At 37.0% G+C, this 17,829-nt stretch overlaps 1 protein-coding gene across 7 annotated transcripts in view; it reads left to right on the forward strand.

The window, feature by feature from the left end:
- Nucleotides 1–17,829, forward strand: part of PCDH7 (protocadherin 7) — a 475,601-nt gene that overhangs the window by 81,047 nt on the left and 376,725 nt on the right. The window lies entirely within an intron of this gene.

The following is a 17,829-nucleotide window of genomic DNA, read 5'->3' on the forward strand; positions in this document are numbered from 1 at the left end:
CTTCAGTCATAGACAAGTGAAAGGAAACTGTGAAAGCTGAAATCAAGCCTGTGTTACATGATGAAAGTTTCCAAAAGGTTAAGAAACAATTTTTGGAGATCACTTTATCCACAATCATAAGGGAATGCGATTCTTTCACATTATTAATAGCTTAAAAATTGTGAAACTTAAGAATGGAAAATATATCAGCTTATCATAAAAACTAAGGGTAATGCTGATTATGACAGCCAATCCATAAACAGGCAGTTGTTATTCTTTGAAAATATTTAATATCTGTTAAATATGATGAGGGCTTTATTTTCAAAGTAGTTCATTAAGCAGAAAACAGTGCTGCATTTATTGGCTGATAAGATTTGAATGAATGAAATATAAACTAAATACGTGCTGAATTGAATTGGATCATATTTAGTATCGGCGAAGTCAGTGGCTTTCATTTTAAATATAGTAGTTGGTTAAGTAAGCATATTGGAGAGAAGAAAAATAAGCATTGAAAATGCTCAGTTTGGCCTATTTTAAACTACTTTCTAGATGAAATATATTGAATAAATGTGACTTTGGAAAATGTAGGCCTCAGAAGTGGCTCTGTGTTCTTGTAAACTCATAGAATTGCTAGTGAAAACAAGAGAAAGTTATATTTTAAGTTTATATCATAGTTTAGCAACCGAAAAGAAAAAAGCCAACTACAGATTTTTATTAGACTATACATTGTAATAATTTCTACAGTTTTTTATGAAAAAGCTGGCTACTGTATATTTTTGTGGATGTTAATTCCCCTATAATAACCTATCTTGTGCTGCTTTTTGTGAATTTCTAATGAGGAGTTAAGATTAATATGATTAAAAATGAATATCTTTCTAGACTCAATCCTTAGATGTTGGAGGGAAAGTGAACATTTCCTGTTTTAAGAGATTGGTGTTCTGAGATCAGGTATAGCTCAACCTTGTTTTTTAATTGCTATTGCCCAGTTGTGTCAGTGAAAATCTGTCTCAGTAGCAACTGAGGGGGACCTAGGTCTCTAATCTTTCTTCTTCTCTCTGTGTCTAGCAGTTAAAAGGCAGGTCAGCAAGGACTTTTTCTCCCCTATGTGTCAGGCTTATGAAAGCAGCAGACATTTGGTATAGCATTTCAGAAAGATCAGAAACCGGCTGCCTCTTGATAGTAGATTTCAAGTGGGTATCGCGTAATCTAACTATTCTGCTGGTTGACTTTTTAAAACCCCTTAATATTTATTAGTTACAAATCTGTCATTTATTTGAACCCCAAATTGAACCTTGGTTGATAAGTCACGTAATCAAACAAAAAATGTGTTAAGGAAAATATTAATGATATTAACGAAGCAATTGGTTATATGAGCCTTTTTAATAAAAATCCTGTGATAACTTATCAAACAGATGTCTCACTATTTGGATGAAGATGTTTGCGCAAATGTTTTTGAGGATATCTTGTTATTAGTACTGCATTAGGAGAGATTATATTCAAATGAATACCAAGGATCTGTAAACAAAGCATCTTTTCATCTTTCAGTAAACCATTTTTAGTACTGGGAAGAAATGCAGTACGTGTCTTACAAGGGAGCTCCTCAGCAGTCATGTGTTACTGCCATCTGAGATTAACATTTGGATTAAAGAGCATGATTAGATGATTCTAAATTAGTGGTTACACAAAAGTTGAAACAAAGTAATACAGCAATCTGCTTCATGCAATATATTTCTTATACCAGTTAATTAGCAGATTAATTAGCATGATGTTTCATGTTGTGACCTAAGCCATTGTACTCCCAATGGGTCTAGTGGAGACAAGGAAAAAAAAGAAAGAGAGCTTTAGAATTGTCGATGGTTTTATCACATGCATGGGTTACAAAGAATCCGACACGACTGAGTGACTCACACTTTCACTTTTTTTTCACTTTTCGTATCATATTCTACCAGAATTAAAAATAATTCTTCATTTTAAAAGAAGAGAACATACATATACTTTTTTATCTGAATCTAGAACAGATTTTTAAAGCATTTTTATGGTATGAATCCTTCCACGAATTAAAAGCCTATCAAATTACTATATGTGCAATAGTGTTAAATGAAGTACATTTTAAATTCCAAATGACCACAAGTAAATGCCTAAAGGATACACTTCAGTAAAAGAGAAGTTCTGCTTACGATTTTGAGAGAAAAACCTGAAAGATATGTATTAGAATGATCATATTTTTGAATGTATAATGTGATTCATAGGATTTTATTAAGGGCCATTGAAATTACTTACAAAGGACTGCATTTTGGAAATGCACAATGGAACTCTGCCTTTGGACAGCCTGAGGGAAAAAAATATGCATCTTAGAAATAATTTATAAAGTAAATGACATGAAAAGAGTCTTCCACCCCTCCATGCTTCCCCAGTGAGAATGTATTCAGATTGTGTGTGTTTGTCTTTATTACACGAAATGGAAGTTTCTGCTGAGCCAAAGACAGTCATCTGCCAGCTGATTGGTTCTGCCTTTTTACAACAGTATGAAAAATGGCTACAGTAGTTATGAATATAGAGGTATAAAATATAGACTCCTTCTGGAGGTACTTTTTACACTGCTGACAATTCAGAACTTGCAGAGAGATAAAATATTTTAAGGAACTGACTAATATACCTAGATTTTGTCAAGCTTTCTTTCCCAGTCACTGAACTCTGCTGGCCACCTCCTCGTGGCTGTATCATTAGGCTATCCATTTCCTTTGACTTTGCATATTATAGAAGGTCCAGAGGACTTTTTTTTCACTTTGAAAAATTATTATGTAGCCTCTTTTGGCAGTTAATGTATGGATGCAATTTGGAACATAACTTTTATCATGCTGCTCACAGATACTTTATTGTACACAGAACTGAGTATTTATGGAAATCTAAAGACACTGTACTCTTGCCTGGAAAATCCCATGGACAGAGGAGCCTGGTAGGCTGCAGTCCATGGGGTCGCTAAGAGTCAGACACGACTGAGCGTCTTCACTTTCACTTTTCACTTTCATGCATTGGAGGAGGAAATGGCAGCCCACTCCAGTGTTCTTGCCTGGAGAATCCCAGGGACAGAGGAGCCTGGTGGGCTGCCCTCTATGGGGTCCCACAGGGTCAGACACGACTGAAGCGACTTAGCAGCAGCAGCAGCAGCAAAGATATTGTTTAAGCAAAACGTTATAAAGAGAAAAAAAATACTTAAATTTTTTTCTCTTTGACTTTTGTCTAACACATCAATTCAAATTGCTCCCTTATCATTTAGCATAAATTTTTGGCAAATGGAATAGAAATATGTAAAAATTATGAATTTAATTATAGTGCATAATCAATTGGAAGTTTTAGTTTCTAAGTAGGCAGCAGAGGATGAGATGGTTAGATAGCCTCACTTACCCAGTGGACGTGAATCTGAGCAAATTCCAGGAGATAATGAAGGACAGGGAAGCCTAGCATGCTGCAGCCCATGGAGTTACAAAACGTCAGACACAACTTAGTGACTGAACAAAAACAGCAGTTTTCTAAAATAAGGATTAATTTGACCTTGTGGTAAAAAAAATTATTCAGTAAACATTTTTGCTAGGATGAACATAAAGATAAGTTATTCTTAAGCTTCTTTCTTTTTAATGGTGTTATTATATCTTTAGATAATCAGAAAGTTGCAATTTAATTTTTAATCTGTTACCTGATAATGATCTGATCTGTGAGTGATCTTTCAATTTAAATACATTTACTGAACATTTGAAATGTATTTTGTCCTCTCTTGGAGTTCCTGTGAAAATATGACTTAAAAGCATATATAATCCATGAATTTAAAATGTAGTGTTTAGAGCATTGATTATGGACCAGTCTAAGACTTTGGGCAAGTTACTTAACCTGTCATGTATTTAAATGAAGATACTAGTAGTCTTATGGTAGCATTAGCAAATGTGCATGCATTAATATGCTATATAAGTTGTATGTCCTATAATGAGTAAGTATAACTTGATATATGACACTTATGGCCATGCCTGGCATAAAGTGAGAATGTATAAATAACAGCTATTATTAAAGAAAGGCTCAGAAATGTGACACCAGTCATGTAGCCATTCACTAGTTGAGCTAAGATTCCAGAAGCAGTCTGAATGCAATTCACAATACTGTCCACCATAATTATATGTGTGTCTGAGTACTATTAAAAACTAACATTTGTTTTACACCAAAACACTGGTCATGAGTTAGTTTGAGATTCAAACTTCAGATGTGCCTGACTTTAGATCGTGATTTCCTTAAACCCTTACATGAATTTAAATTTGATTTTGAAATTATTTTTTGGTGTAGACTTCATAAAGTTTATAAATAAGCTTACTGTTCAGTATGTCTCAGAAAGGCATTTGGGGGATTGTTTAGGTTATTTCTATGTTTAGCATATAAACATGCTTATAAAACATAGTTATATTTATAAAGGAGATTATAGTAAATCATGATCAATTATTAACACATAGTTTGAACTGTTTCCAGGAATATCTCTTAGCATTTAGAAACTACTGATAAAAACAAACACTGGTGAAATATCTAACAGATTTATTTATTTATTTCAAGTATACTTCAGGAGGGTAATTTGGTGAGCTCATATTCTTACCTCCACCTTCTTTGAATATTTAGAATTATATTAATCAAAATAAAGTGATTAATTACGTTAATCACTGTCATGATTGTGGAAGGCACGTTTTACACTGTGGTATTTTCTTTTTGGTTATTGCTACATCATTTCTGTTGCCATTCAGTTTTGTTTAACTGTGAGGAATGCTTTATTCAGTTTTCTTGAAATAGTTTGCTGTAATTTTTCCAGTTAATTTGTTCTAAAATATATGTTACAGTTAGATCTTTAGATTGATTGCTTTTCACGTAGATGTCTCTAGCATCATATTTCAGTAGTCACCATTACTTTGTGTTTAGTTGAATAAGAAATTGATATGCCCTGATAACTGTTATTGGAAGTTACTTCACTTACTGTGCCATCTAGCAATACAGGATCATAAAAATATGTGTTAAATAAGAAATGCTTTCTCTGTTTGCTACTGGCAGCTGATCAAGACTGTAAGATAAAATAGAGCATGGCTAGGCATGGAAAGCATGCTTGAACTGCTATTAAAGTTGTGTACAAAATATGTATGATGTACTCAGATATTACACTGAAGGCTGAAGTATCCCATACATTGCAAGGACAGAATGACTTGCTTCTTAGGCCACGCTCAGGAACATTTAGCGCCTGCTCATTTCTAATCAATTTCCAGTTTCTTAATTTAGAATCTTATTTCTCTCACTAATCTCCCTCTCACATTTTTACTTTTCATTCTTCTTTTAATGAACTCTATGTTCCAGTTAAGCCCGGTAACTTTTGAGTGACTTTGCCGGCTTCACACTTTCTTACCAGTTTACCTTAACCTTTACTTTCATCTCCTCCAGCAAATCTCTGTCTTCTAATTTTACATGAGTGAATCCTTCCTTCCTTGATTCTTCTTTTGTTAAGCTGTTTCTGATTACCAGGTCATGAGTGCTAATTTTAAGTCACTTTATCTGCATGATTTTATGTTAGCTGGGGCTTCCTACCTTTAATGATGGAAAAGTTTTTGTGCACGTAGGTGAATATATCTATTACATTTTATTTTATTGTTACATCATAATCTCTTCACAAGAATGGCCTAAGTCTGATACATATTTGCCATCTCACCTCAGTTGTGAGCAAAGTGCCTTGCTTATAGTAGGTTGAAGTGTGTGTGCTCAGTCACGTCCTACTATTTAAGACCCCATAGACTGTATTCCTGGAGAAGGCAATGTCACCCCACTCCAGTACTCTTGCCTGGAAAATCCCATGGACGGAGGAGCCTGGTGGGCTGCAGTCCATGGGGTCACTAAGAGTCGGACATGACTGAGCAACTTCACTTTCACTTTTCACTTTTATGCATTGGGGAAGGAAATGGCAACCCACTCCAGTGTTCTTGCCTGGAGAATCCCAGGGACGGTGGTGCTGGTGGGCTGCCATCTATGGGGTCGCACAGAGTCGGACATGACTGAAGCGACTTAGCAGTAACAGCAGCCGACTGTATTCCCCCAGGCTCCTCTGTCCATGGAATCCTCCAGGTGAAAATACTGGAGTGGGTTGCCATTTCCTTCTCCAGGGGATTTTCCCAACCTGGGGATCAAACCTCTGTCTTTTATGTCTCCTGAATTGGCAGGCAGATTCTTAACCATTGTGCCACCTGGGAAGCCTGCCTATAGTAGGTTAATAAATTCTAAGTTAGTAAATGCTTATTAAACAGTGATTGAATTCATTTGATGATATAGATGGGAATTTTATGTGATTCTAGGTCATTCATTGAAATGTTTAAGTAGTTCCTCAATAAATATTTATTGCATTTCTACAATAGATTAGGTGCGGAGGATGTCAATTCCTATAAGGAATTAAATCTTGGGTAACAGTTAAGGTAATATGCACCTATTTAGATACATATATATCATAAATCATATAAGCTTTGTTAGAGCTTGTGTTGTGTATTACTCAGGATCTACTCTAGTGCAGAAATCCTATTATTACAAAGATAACTATGTTAACCAGATGTGATAACTAGATGGTGCCAAAAGTAAGGGGTCTGGGGGAGTACAAGTAGATGCTAAGGCAGAATGGTCTGAAAGGAAACCAGGAAATAGATCAAGATATAAACAGCATTAGAGTTCATGTTAAGGAGATTCAACATGATTCTAAGAGAAATGGGAGTTAGATGGCAGAGGTCTTTAAGTATAGCAGAGTGGAGGCCTTAATTTCTTAGGGGAACAATTTTCAGAGCTTTATGAAGAAAAGAAAGAAACAAATATCCTGAAAGGGATCTGGATTGTTCTTTAACAGAGATATTTCTTTTAGACTTGGAATGCTGTGCTATTAGTGGCCACACTTTATGTGGAATAAGTAGTAGAGAGAGTCGCTCTCTGGTCATTTCTTGGTACCAATACACTGCTCCTCTCTAGAGACTTATTTCCTTAGTAGAGGATTTAGTACAATAACAAAAGAAATGTTTCTAAAATCAATAGACTTGAAACTATTCTTTGAACATGGACTTCAGTTCAACTTAAATGTTTATGTGTGGTGCTATAGCAAATCTATATTATGTTTGCATATAGATAGAAAGCCTCATTTAAATATACAAATTTTCTTGCTGAAATAATGACTGTCACAAAAGACTTCCCTTGATGCTGAGCTATGATCTCAGGTAAGTCACCCCTCAGAGGCTATCTTGAGGCTGAAGGCTGAAGAATTGTCACTCATCAAATCGATGCCATCTCATTTCTACCCCTATCATTGTCTGAGCTCACTGTTCAAGCTATAAGCTGATTAGCATTTCACACTTACCCAAAAGTATTTTATTTTGACCTTGTAGCATATCATTAAAGTATTTTCAGTGATTTTTGCTTACTTTCTGTGTTTCATGGTTTAGAAAAAAAGAATTTATGCCACAGATGATATGATTTTCACAGTCCTGACCCTTTTAAAACTTACTGTTTTCTTTTGGGGAAAAAAAAAACAATGCATAGGATTTCATTTGTAGTGAGACTGTTCTGACAGTTCTGTAACAGTGGAATTTTTAAGGATCATCAATATTGAAGGCACGGCCTGCAAAGTTACTGTTTTTTTCTCTTTCTTTTTTCATCTTTAATTCCAATTAAAAGATACATATTCTATTAGACTAGATGCCTTCTGCCTGGATGTTTTCTGTGTGATCTTTGACTTACAACCAAGGAAATTCAGCTTCAATCTGTTAGAGCTGAAAGGGCCCACAGCATGCCATGGGCTATCCAGTGTTTCAAGAATTTAGAATCCCTGGTTTGTGAATAATGATTAATATGTGTTACTCATATTGTTAAATTTTCCAACAAAGATGGCCTATATTCTGCTTTGTTGATTGTTCTTAATATTCCATATAATGCAGATATTGCACATATCCTATGTATGCAAAATATTTAACTTGTTCTATAGGGAAATAGATGGGGAAACAGTGTCAGACTTTATTTTTTTGGGCTCCAAAATCACTGCAGATGGTGACTGCTGCCATGAAATTAAAAGACATTTACGCCATGGAAGGAAAGTTAAGACCAACCTAGATAGCATATTCAAAAGCAAAGACATTAATTTACCAACAAAGGTCCGTCTAGTCAAGGCCATGGTTTTTCTAGTGGTCATGTATGGATGTGAGAGTTGGTCTGTGAAGAAAACTGAGTGCCAAAGAATTGACGCTTTTGAACTGTGGTGTTGGAGAAGACTCTTGAGAGTCCCTTGGACTGCAAGGAGATCCAACTAGTCCATCCTAAAGGAGATCAGTCCTGGGTGTTCTTTGGAAGGACTGATGCTGAAGCTGAAACTCCAATACTTTGGGCACCTCATGCGAAGAGTTGACTCATTGGAAAAGACTCTGATGCTGGGAGGGATTAGAGGCAGGAGGAGAAGGGGACGACAGAGGATGAGATGGCTGGATGGCATCACTGACTTGAAGGACATGAGTTTGTGTGAACTCCGGGAGTTGGTGATGGACAGGGAGGCCTGGCGTGCTGTGATTCATGGTGTCACAAAGAATTGGACACTATTGAGTGACTGAACTGAACTGAACTGATAGACAAATATCCACGTTCTCAGTGGACAATTTTCAAAATGCCTGTTTTATATTTTAGCATAATGTTTATGTACAATCTTGTATAAATCATATTTTGTATGCTTTTTAATATAATTTTAAATCAAATGGTTGTATTGTTTGAAATTTATAATGGGTTTGATAGGTTTCAGAAGGAATACCATCTTGTCTTTAATGTTAGTTATCCATGAAGTGACAATTTACCATACATTCTCTAATTGAAAGAATTAAATTTTTACTTTTAAAAATTGTTTAGAAATCAAAATTGCCTTACTAATATTATTATGAAAAGGTACAATCTCTGATGTATTATATTTTCAGAATATCTTACCATTTCATATAATTTAGAATTTTCTCAATGCTTGATTTGCCAATTCTGAATATAACTTTCCTTGATATCATAAGTAAAGTGTGTCAGGAATACTAATGTCAGTGTTGAATCATACACTGACTGCTGAAGCATTAACCAATGGAGCATAAAAGTATAGAAATTCTGAATTATTTTGGATGCACATACTTGTCTTGATATATAATAAATACTTTAAATATATATTTTCTCCTCATGTATGTATGTTTTACATATTCATATGTATCCATATATATTATTAATATATATTCATATATGTGTATATATATATAAATTTCAGAGTGTATATTTCTATTCTGAAGATCACTAGAGGGAAATAACTACTCAAAAATAATTATTGAATACCTGCTTTATCCCAGAAACCGTGCTTGAGTCTGGGAATATAAATATTGGAAAGATACTATCTGTGCTTTCAAGGAACTCATTACCAAGAGTGTCAGATGTGTTACAAGTTCTAAAGGACAACAGAGATAAAGAGAGAAAGTAAAGACTTTTGGGAATAATACAAACAGCTTTTGCATTGAGCCTTATATTAAATGTACTTACACTAAGGAGGAAAGAAAAAGGCATTTTAACTGGAGAAGAAATCATAAGCAAAATAATGAAAGCATCAAAGTTCATCATTTATTTGATAAAAAGCACATCATCCAGTGTGGTTAGAGTAGAGGGAACATGGGAAGAATGACCAGATAGAATTTGAAGAAATGTAGAACTTAAAGTAAAATTATGTGGTGAAAAGCTGGAAAAAAATGGAAAGCATTTCTGTCCATAGACATACTAATAATAACAATATCAAAAAATAATAATAGCAAAAATTGACTTAACTTTTACTAGGAACTAGACTTTGCAATAAAAATATTATGCAGAAGAGCTCATTTAATCCTAATCATAAAATTTATTTTCAAGCAGTAAAAACCAAGTTTGCAATTTAGTATTTTAAACTGAAGATGGCTTTGGGAACCAATAGGTGGAGATCAGCTCTTGTGGAAGGTGAACATGCTCAGGAAGGAGAAAGATCCATTCCAGCTCCAGAGGGTAGAAGTCAATTCAGAGGTCAGTAGTGACTGGTAAACTCTTCCTTTCAAGTTCACTGTTCAGACTCCAGAGAGGGAATGTTGGAATATCCTTTTGGCGTTGCTTGTCAACTTTCTGGTTGACAAGAAGGGGACCACACTTTGAATAACAGTTTTGCCACACTAAATTCAGTGGATGAAAGTAATTTGCTCAAAGAAACCTGTAGCAGTAGTAGTAGTGTAAGTTGCTTCGGTCATGTCTGACTAATTGCACCCCTGGTGGACTATAGCCCACCAGGCTCCTCTGTCAGAATTCTCCAGGCAAGAATGTTGGAGTAGGTTGCCATTCCCACCTCTAGGGGATTTTCTTGACGAAGGGATAAAACCCAGGTCTCCTGCATTGCAGGCAGAATCTTTACCATCTGAACCACCAGGGAAGCCCAAAAGAACCCAGAGTATTCTTAAAATTGACCTATGCATCTGCAACTGAAATATGAGGGAACTAAATCCTAGGTAATTTAAATGCCTTTCAAAAATGGGGCAAAACAGTAAATAAATGAATTTGTATTAAAGCCAAACTTCCAGCATTCAGATCAAGAAAACTGAAGAGCGAGAAAAGCCTCTTTTCTATAGCATTTCTAATATTTTAATCAGCATGATGACCAAGTAAGATTTCATCAGGTTGTATGGAATCAGTTTTAAGTAAAAAGACCTATTGAAACCAAGGTCCTTTGCCAAGAATTTTTGCACGGAGGAAGAGAAAACAGTAATTTGATGGTGGAAAAGAGGAAAAAAAGGTCTTTTTTTTTTTTAACAAAATAGGGAACTTCAGGTAGGTTTGTGGGTTGAAAGAAGCTTAGGGACTGAATAGAAAATAGAAACCCCATTGATGAAACAAGGTCTTGGCAGAGTCAACTAGAAATGGAATGAAAAGGTCAGATGAACAAAAGAATAAGGATTCTTCTTCTCAGATGCAAAATAAAGTCCTTATGAGTAAAGATACTGATAAATTTGGAGACAGAGGAGGGAAGTTGAGGGGAGTCACGCCTGATAGCCTCAGTGTTCTCAGCAGTAGGAGGTGAGATCATGTTTTGGGGTTTAGGTGGGTGGGGGTGGGAGAGGGAGATCTGAGGAGGGTGTGGTGGGAACAGCTGCTGTGTGGAATGGGAAGACCAGCCAAGTAGGAATGAGTAATAGGGCTGCTAAGCAGCTCTGAGAGTTCAGCTGACATCGGAAATCATAAATTTGTAGCAAAGTCAATCAGCGTGGTTATTCAATTTTCTCAGTAACTCTTGGCAGCCCAGGATGAGGAGGAAAGTGAGCAGATGGTAGGATTGATTTGGTGGTGGGATTGGCAAGGCAGCTGTGAGAGAAGGTCAAAGAATGGAAGAATCAATTGCACCCACGAAAATGTGTTATCAGGGGGATCAAAATTAAGCAGAGATGACAGTGAAGCCAGGAAGGATTGGAGACTGCTAAAATGTGAAGGGCAAAGCAGTGGAAAGCATTAGCCTTTCACGCTGAAGAGGAATTTTGTGGGCATGAGTGGGATAGAGGATGAGAGAAGAGAATTTCACAATTCTAGATAGTATGGTAGAGTGCTTTTGTTTAGAAACAATCCATTTTGTGTCTATGGGTGTGGATTGCCAAAGCTGTGTGGGAGTATAGGTCACTGAATATAGGGGCAAAAGAATTTTGAAGCTAAACAGATGAATGAGTCATCCAAACCATCTAGGATAGCAACAAGCAACGGGAGAAAAAAACAAACAGGATAAAATAAGCTAACTGCCAAATTGGTCGAGTGAATTGATGAAGTACTTGTAGATGATAAGGTTTAGAAAACAGTTTCATTGATTGGGTTTTGTAGACATAGGGCTTATTGAACCAAGATGATAGAACAATGTCTCAGAATTGGGAGGGGAAGTTCAAGAGAATGTCCCTTGTCCTCTTTGCCTTAAGATAGGAAGATGATTACTGTTTTTTTTACAGTGTTCTAGCATGTAGTGAATCTATGTGAATAAAACTTAAAACTCATTGCAAATAGTTCCTGTGCATACATCTGTGCTCAGACATGTCTGACTCTTTGTGACCCCATGGACTATAGCCTGCCAGGCTCCTCTGTCCGTGGGATTTTTCAGGTAAGAATACTGAATGGGTTGCCATTTCCTCCTCCAGGAGATCTTCCTGACCCTGGGATTAAACCCAAGTCTGCTGTGTCTTCTGCATTGGCAGGCAGATTCTTTACCCACTAAGCCATCAGGGAAGCCCCCAGATCCCATGCATGGTAACTTACTTACTTTGTTTTTAGTCTCAGATATGTTCTAGTGAATGAATTTCTTTTTATGTACTAGGTCATGCTAATTTTCATTTAAACATGTGGTAATATAACCTAACTTAAACAAAGTTCCTAACTACTAAAAAAGAAAAAAGAGAAAGTTCTGTCTTAGCTACCACCTCCAGTGATAGCACCAAGTTTCTGATCTTTACCAAAACCTGTCAATGTCCATATTGTCATTCACCACTTGCTTACACCTTAAGCCTTTTTAATCCACTCCTATGGGTCTTTATTTCAGTGTCAGACTTTATTTTTGGGGGCTCCAAAATCACTGCAGATGGTGACTGCAGCCATGAAATTAAAAGACGCTTACTCCTTGGAAGGAAAGTTATGACCAACCTAGATAGCATATTCAAAAGCAGAGACATTACTTTGCCAACAAAGGTCCATCTAGTCAAGGCTATGGTTTTTCCAGTAAGTCATGTATGGATGTGAGAGTTGGACTGTGAAGAAAGCTGAACGCCGAAGAATTGATGCTTTTGAACTGTGGTGTTGGAGAAGACTCTTGAGAGTCCCCTGGACTGCAAGGGGATACAACCAGTCCATTCTAAAGGAGATCAGGCCAGGGTGTTCTTTGGAAGGAATGATGCTAAAGCTGAAACTCCAATACTTTGGCCACCTCATGCGAAGAGTTGACTCATTGGAAAAGACTCTGATGCTGGGAGGGATTGGGGGCAGGAGGAGAAGGGGACGACAGAGGATGAGATGGCTGGATGGCAAAACCGACTTGATGGACGTGAGTTTGAGTGAACTACGGGAGCTGGTGAAGAACAGGGAGGCCTGGCGTGCTGCGATTCATGGGGTCGCAAAGAGTCCGACATGACTGTGCGACTGAACTGAACTGAATTGAACTGATGGGTCTTTTGTCCTTTCCATTCCACTGATATGTTGCCAGGGTCCAGCCCCGGTGGATCCAGGGAATTCGAAGCAGGGACGGCGTCGGCGAGGATCAGGAAACAACTGCTTAATTAAACGTTAATTAAGGATATAAAGAGTAATAGAATAAGGATAGCTCAGTGAGGAAATTCAGTGGAGAAAAGAGGCTGAACAATTCAGCCAGAAGGTGAGAGAAAGAACGACCTGCGGAGACCAAGTTTCGGTGAACAAGGACTGCACTTTATTTTCCAAAGTAGTTTTTATACTTTAAGTTATGCATAGAGGATAATGGGGGAAGGAGTAGAGTCATGCAGCAAGCCAGGCTTTCTTCCTGCAAATTTATCATATGCAAACCTTAGGTGATTTGCATCATCTTCTGGCCCGGAGGCCTGTTAACATTTTAAGACCCTTTCTTAGGAAAACTTATTTTTCTCTAAAGGTGATTGATCAGGAGCCACCCTCCAAAAGCATTAGATAAAGTTGCATTCCTACAGAGCAAAGGTGTGGTGGGCTATAACAAGAGAAAGAATTAACTCAAGGGTCCCAGGTTACAAACATTAAAGCTACTACTTACACCAATTATATTAGTCAATACACTGCCAGGGACACAGCAGGTAAGGGATATGGAAACTTAGCAGCAAACATTGGCCCAACAAGTGAAAATCCCTTCACCAATACAATTTCTAATCAATTTTTTAACTGCTCAAAGGAATCTATATTTAGACAGTTTAGAACATCTCATGCCTCTCACAGTTGGGAGGCTCTGAGCAATCACATGTGGCTGGAAAAACCTATTCAGGCAGGCTAGAGGACTTCCAAAGGAGTTTGTAGGTTGAAACACTATCACACCCAGGAACTTTATTAACTGGAGCTATAAGTTAACTCTTTTTTTTCAAAGAGAGGTAGTCGGGGACAGCCCCCTGTAAAGTCAGAGGTGTAGGTGAGAGCACAAAGCAGAAAGTAGGCAGACTCTGGTTTTGGGGGTAGATGCTCGAGAATTTCCAGGGGAACTCCTGAGGCTCGATCCCGCCTTTGCGTATGCCAAGCCTCCTTCCTCATGACCTTTGCCACGGGCGGAGTTCCTCACGCTGGCTCCTGGCAGTGATAGACTTCCAGTTGAGCTATTCCAGATCCTGAAAGATTATGCTATGAAAGTGCTGCACTCAATATGCAATATGCCGGGAGATGGTCCTGGCAATATGTCTCTATCAAACTCACTAGAATTCCTTTTGCTGAATTCAGTGATCAGTTCTGTCTCCTGGCCTGAATCTTGGCTGGTTGTTCACTCCCTCTCCCTGGAGCACTTCTGATCACTATATTTACTTGGTTTTCCTCCTCCACTAATCACTACATCTTCTCAGTCACCAATGCTGCTTCTACTAGATGTCTAAGGCATGTGGCGCACCAGGATTTTGTTTTTATATATCACCATCCCAGGCTTCTCACGTGGGCTCCATACTCAATACAATGACCCGTTCAGCTTTTCCACAGGTAAAGGCAGTATTACACAGTGGTCATGCAGTAGATTCTGATACCAGATTCTCCTTGACTCTATTAGCTGGCTGACTAGGGTTAATCTCTCTGTGCTTTAGTTTTCTTATTTCTAAAAGGAGGATGATAATAAGAACCACTTCATGGACTTCTTGGGAGGATTAAGTAAAAGATATAAATAAATAAAAATATATAAGTGTTTAGAAGTATACTTGACACAGAATAAGTGCTCAGTAATTGCTCCTTATTAATATTATCACAAACATAGCAGAGTAAAAGTAGAACCATTGATTTTTTCCCCTCATATAACTCAGTTTTCCCTCTTTGTAAACCTTGCTCATGTGACTGAATAGTACAGAGGTCTACCCACTTCTTTTCAGAGGAAAACCCCTGAGATCATCTTTTACTCTTTTCCTTTATAAGCCACCATAATCAATTAGCAGTTTCGATTAGCTGTGCATCACAAATGTATACCAAATCTGACCATTTTTTATCACCTTCTCTTCTAAGTCTTAATCCAAGTCACCAACATCTGCTGTGTCTCTGATTCTCGTGTGCTCCCTACAATATCCATGTAGTGATGTTTCTAAAGTGCAAGTGCAAACATGTCTTTCCCATGTTTAAAGTCTTCCAGTGTCCTTCTATTACAATGAGAATAATATCCAATCTTCCGAAATGGACTACAAGCATGACCTGGTTGGGTACCAGCTTGCCTCTGGGACCTCAATTCCTTTCAAGCTCAGCATGATTCACTAAACCAAAGCCACTCTGATTCTTTTTTTCTGTCACTGAAACATGCCAAAAGATTTCCTCCTTCAGAGCCTTTGAACTTGTTATGCTTGCTTTTTGGAACACTCTTTGTCCCCTCCAGTCTTTGTATCCATGCCTCCTCTTCATCATTTAAATCTCACTCCGGATATCAAATCCCCACAGTGGTTGACTTGACTGTCTTCATCATACTTCTCTGTTTTATAATTTTTTGTAGCACTCATTGGAACTGCAATTTCTGCCCAAATCTTAGTTTGCCCAAATTGATCATACTTAATCTGAAAAAATAAAAGAATCTATCATAGAGCTTTATTTGATTTACTTGATTGTTTACATTTTGATCACCAGAATTATTGTTTTATTTTTTATATACTTGGTTATTTAAATAAAGTGATTTTTAGATGGTACACTGGTGTCTGCTGTGCCTTAGGCATTTGGAATATTGTAAGCATCTCTAGTTTTTCTCATCACATTTGTAAAAGTTGACATGAATAGAATATTATTTGTTTTGGATCTGGAGTTCTCTTGGAGAGTGACTATTTTTGGAAAATATGCTGTTATCCTTATGATTTTTATGCTATATATATATATATATATATATATATGGGTTCCCAGGTGGCACTAATGGTAAAGAACCTGCCTGCCTGCCAATGCAGGAGAGTTAAGAAATGAAGATTCGATCCTTGAGTCAGAAGGTCCCCTGGAGGAGAGCGTGGCAACCCACTCGAGTTTTAAGCCTTTGCTTGAAATTTAAATACTTTGCTTGAATCATTATTTTATTAATAGAGTTAACAGACCAGAAGTTTCTAATTGGTATATCAGTTGTTCTCCAAAGTGTAAACAATGAAATACAAACAGAAGCAAGATATTGTCTTCCTTACACATTCAGTTTCCTTTTGAGGAAAGCAATGCAAAACATGCTTCTTATCATTTCGAAGCAAGAATACATATTTACTCGGGTATCCATGTGTTGTGATTATAAATATCACTTGGGACCAAGACATGACCACGAAGGCATGTTCACGGATTACTGTTTTAAGGTAGATCTATGAGGATGTCAGACATGCATGAGCTGCAATCATGGGCTTTCCACTACAAAAATAGAACAGATTCTTATTCATCAAACATAATGCTATGTTTTGCAGTCCCAACTAACTCTTTATAATCACTTAAGATTTGAATATAAAATTAGACTTTCTACAAGTAGTCTGAAACCACAAATATTACATTTCTGGATTCTGGTTGCATTTTTAAAGATAGGATGGAGCAAATGTTCTGAGTTAGTAACTAAATAGTATTACATTCCTAGGCCTAACCCAGCACGTATGGTAACAGTCATCATTTATTTGTAACAAAGAAAATTTGGTGGTTACTGGCACACTTTGAAAATTCCAATTGATGGATGATGAGAGAGGCTTTCTGATGTTAAATATTTTGTAAATCTCAAAGCAAATGTTTAATTAGAGCATATATTTTTGTAGGCTCTCAAGAAAGAGAAGTTTCAACCCAGGTTCCTTTTTCCTGGAAGAGCCAAAGCATGTGCAGCCACCGTGGGTTCTCTGGGGATGCCTACAGTCACAAAGGCGGCTTCTTTTCTTAGCTGGTGTAGGAGAGAGAGGTGGGCATGTAGGCATATCTCTGGTTGGTGTTTGCAGAAGATGAGAGATTCAGACATGTACAAAGACCGTGGGATGGTTGGAAGAAATGCCAGGACTGATTAAATGAATAAACATACTGAAAAGGGATTAAATGCCATTACCAATCATTTATTTTAGAGAGAGAATACAACTGATAAACTTCAAATATCATAGAAAAGCTACTAAAAAATGCATTTCCTATGATAAAATACTTGGTAGTCTTTCTTATAGATTGATTAAGATGTTTGAATAATAATAATAGTTTTCTGCTTCTTTATTGCCAAGTAAAGCCAGAAGACTTTTTCAGGGCATCTTGTTGAAAATTCTCTCTCTTTTCTTATTCCCCCTTCAGAATAACTTCAGTGCAATTCCTAAAAGAACACCATTTGGCCAATTTCCATCTGGCGTGCTTCCCTTCTTACTTTCACTGAAAAGTGTGGAGTCTAGTTTTTAATGCTATCTGAATAAATTCAGCTTTCAACTCAACACCCATTCTCCCTACTTGTTTTTTATATAAGCAGTTACCTCATTTTGTGGGAAAAATAAATATAACTCTGGGCTCTGACTGGATAGAATCAGATAAAAACAAATCGTAGAAATATGGATTCACCAATTTCTAGTAATCTTCTGTAGGCTTTAGAGTACAAATGTGTCATGTGAAAAGTTCCATCTCTGCAGGAGAACTGAGTATTTT

Source organism: Bos indicus x Bos taurus, chromosome 6 (genome assembly GCF_003369695.1).
Source record: "Bos indicus x Bos taurus breed Angus x Brahman F1 hybrid chromosome 6, Bos_hybrid_MaternalHap_v2.0, whole genome shotgun sequence".
Taxonomy (NCBI): Eukaryota; Metazoa; Chordata; class Mammalia; order Artiodactyla; family Bovidae; genus Bos; species Bos indicus x Bos taurus.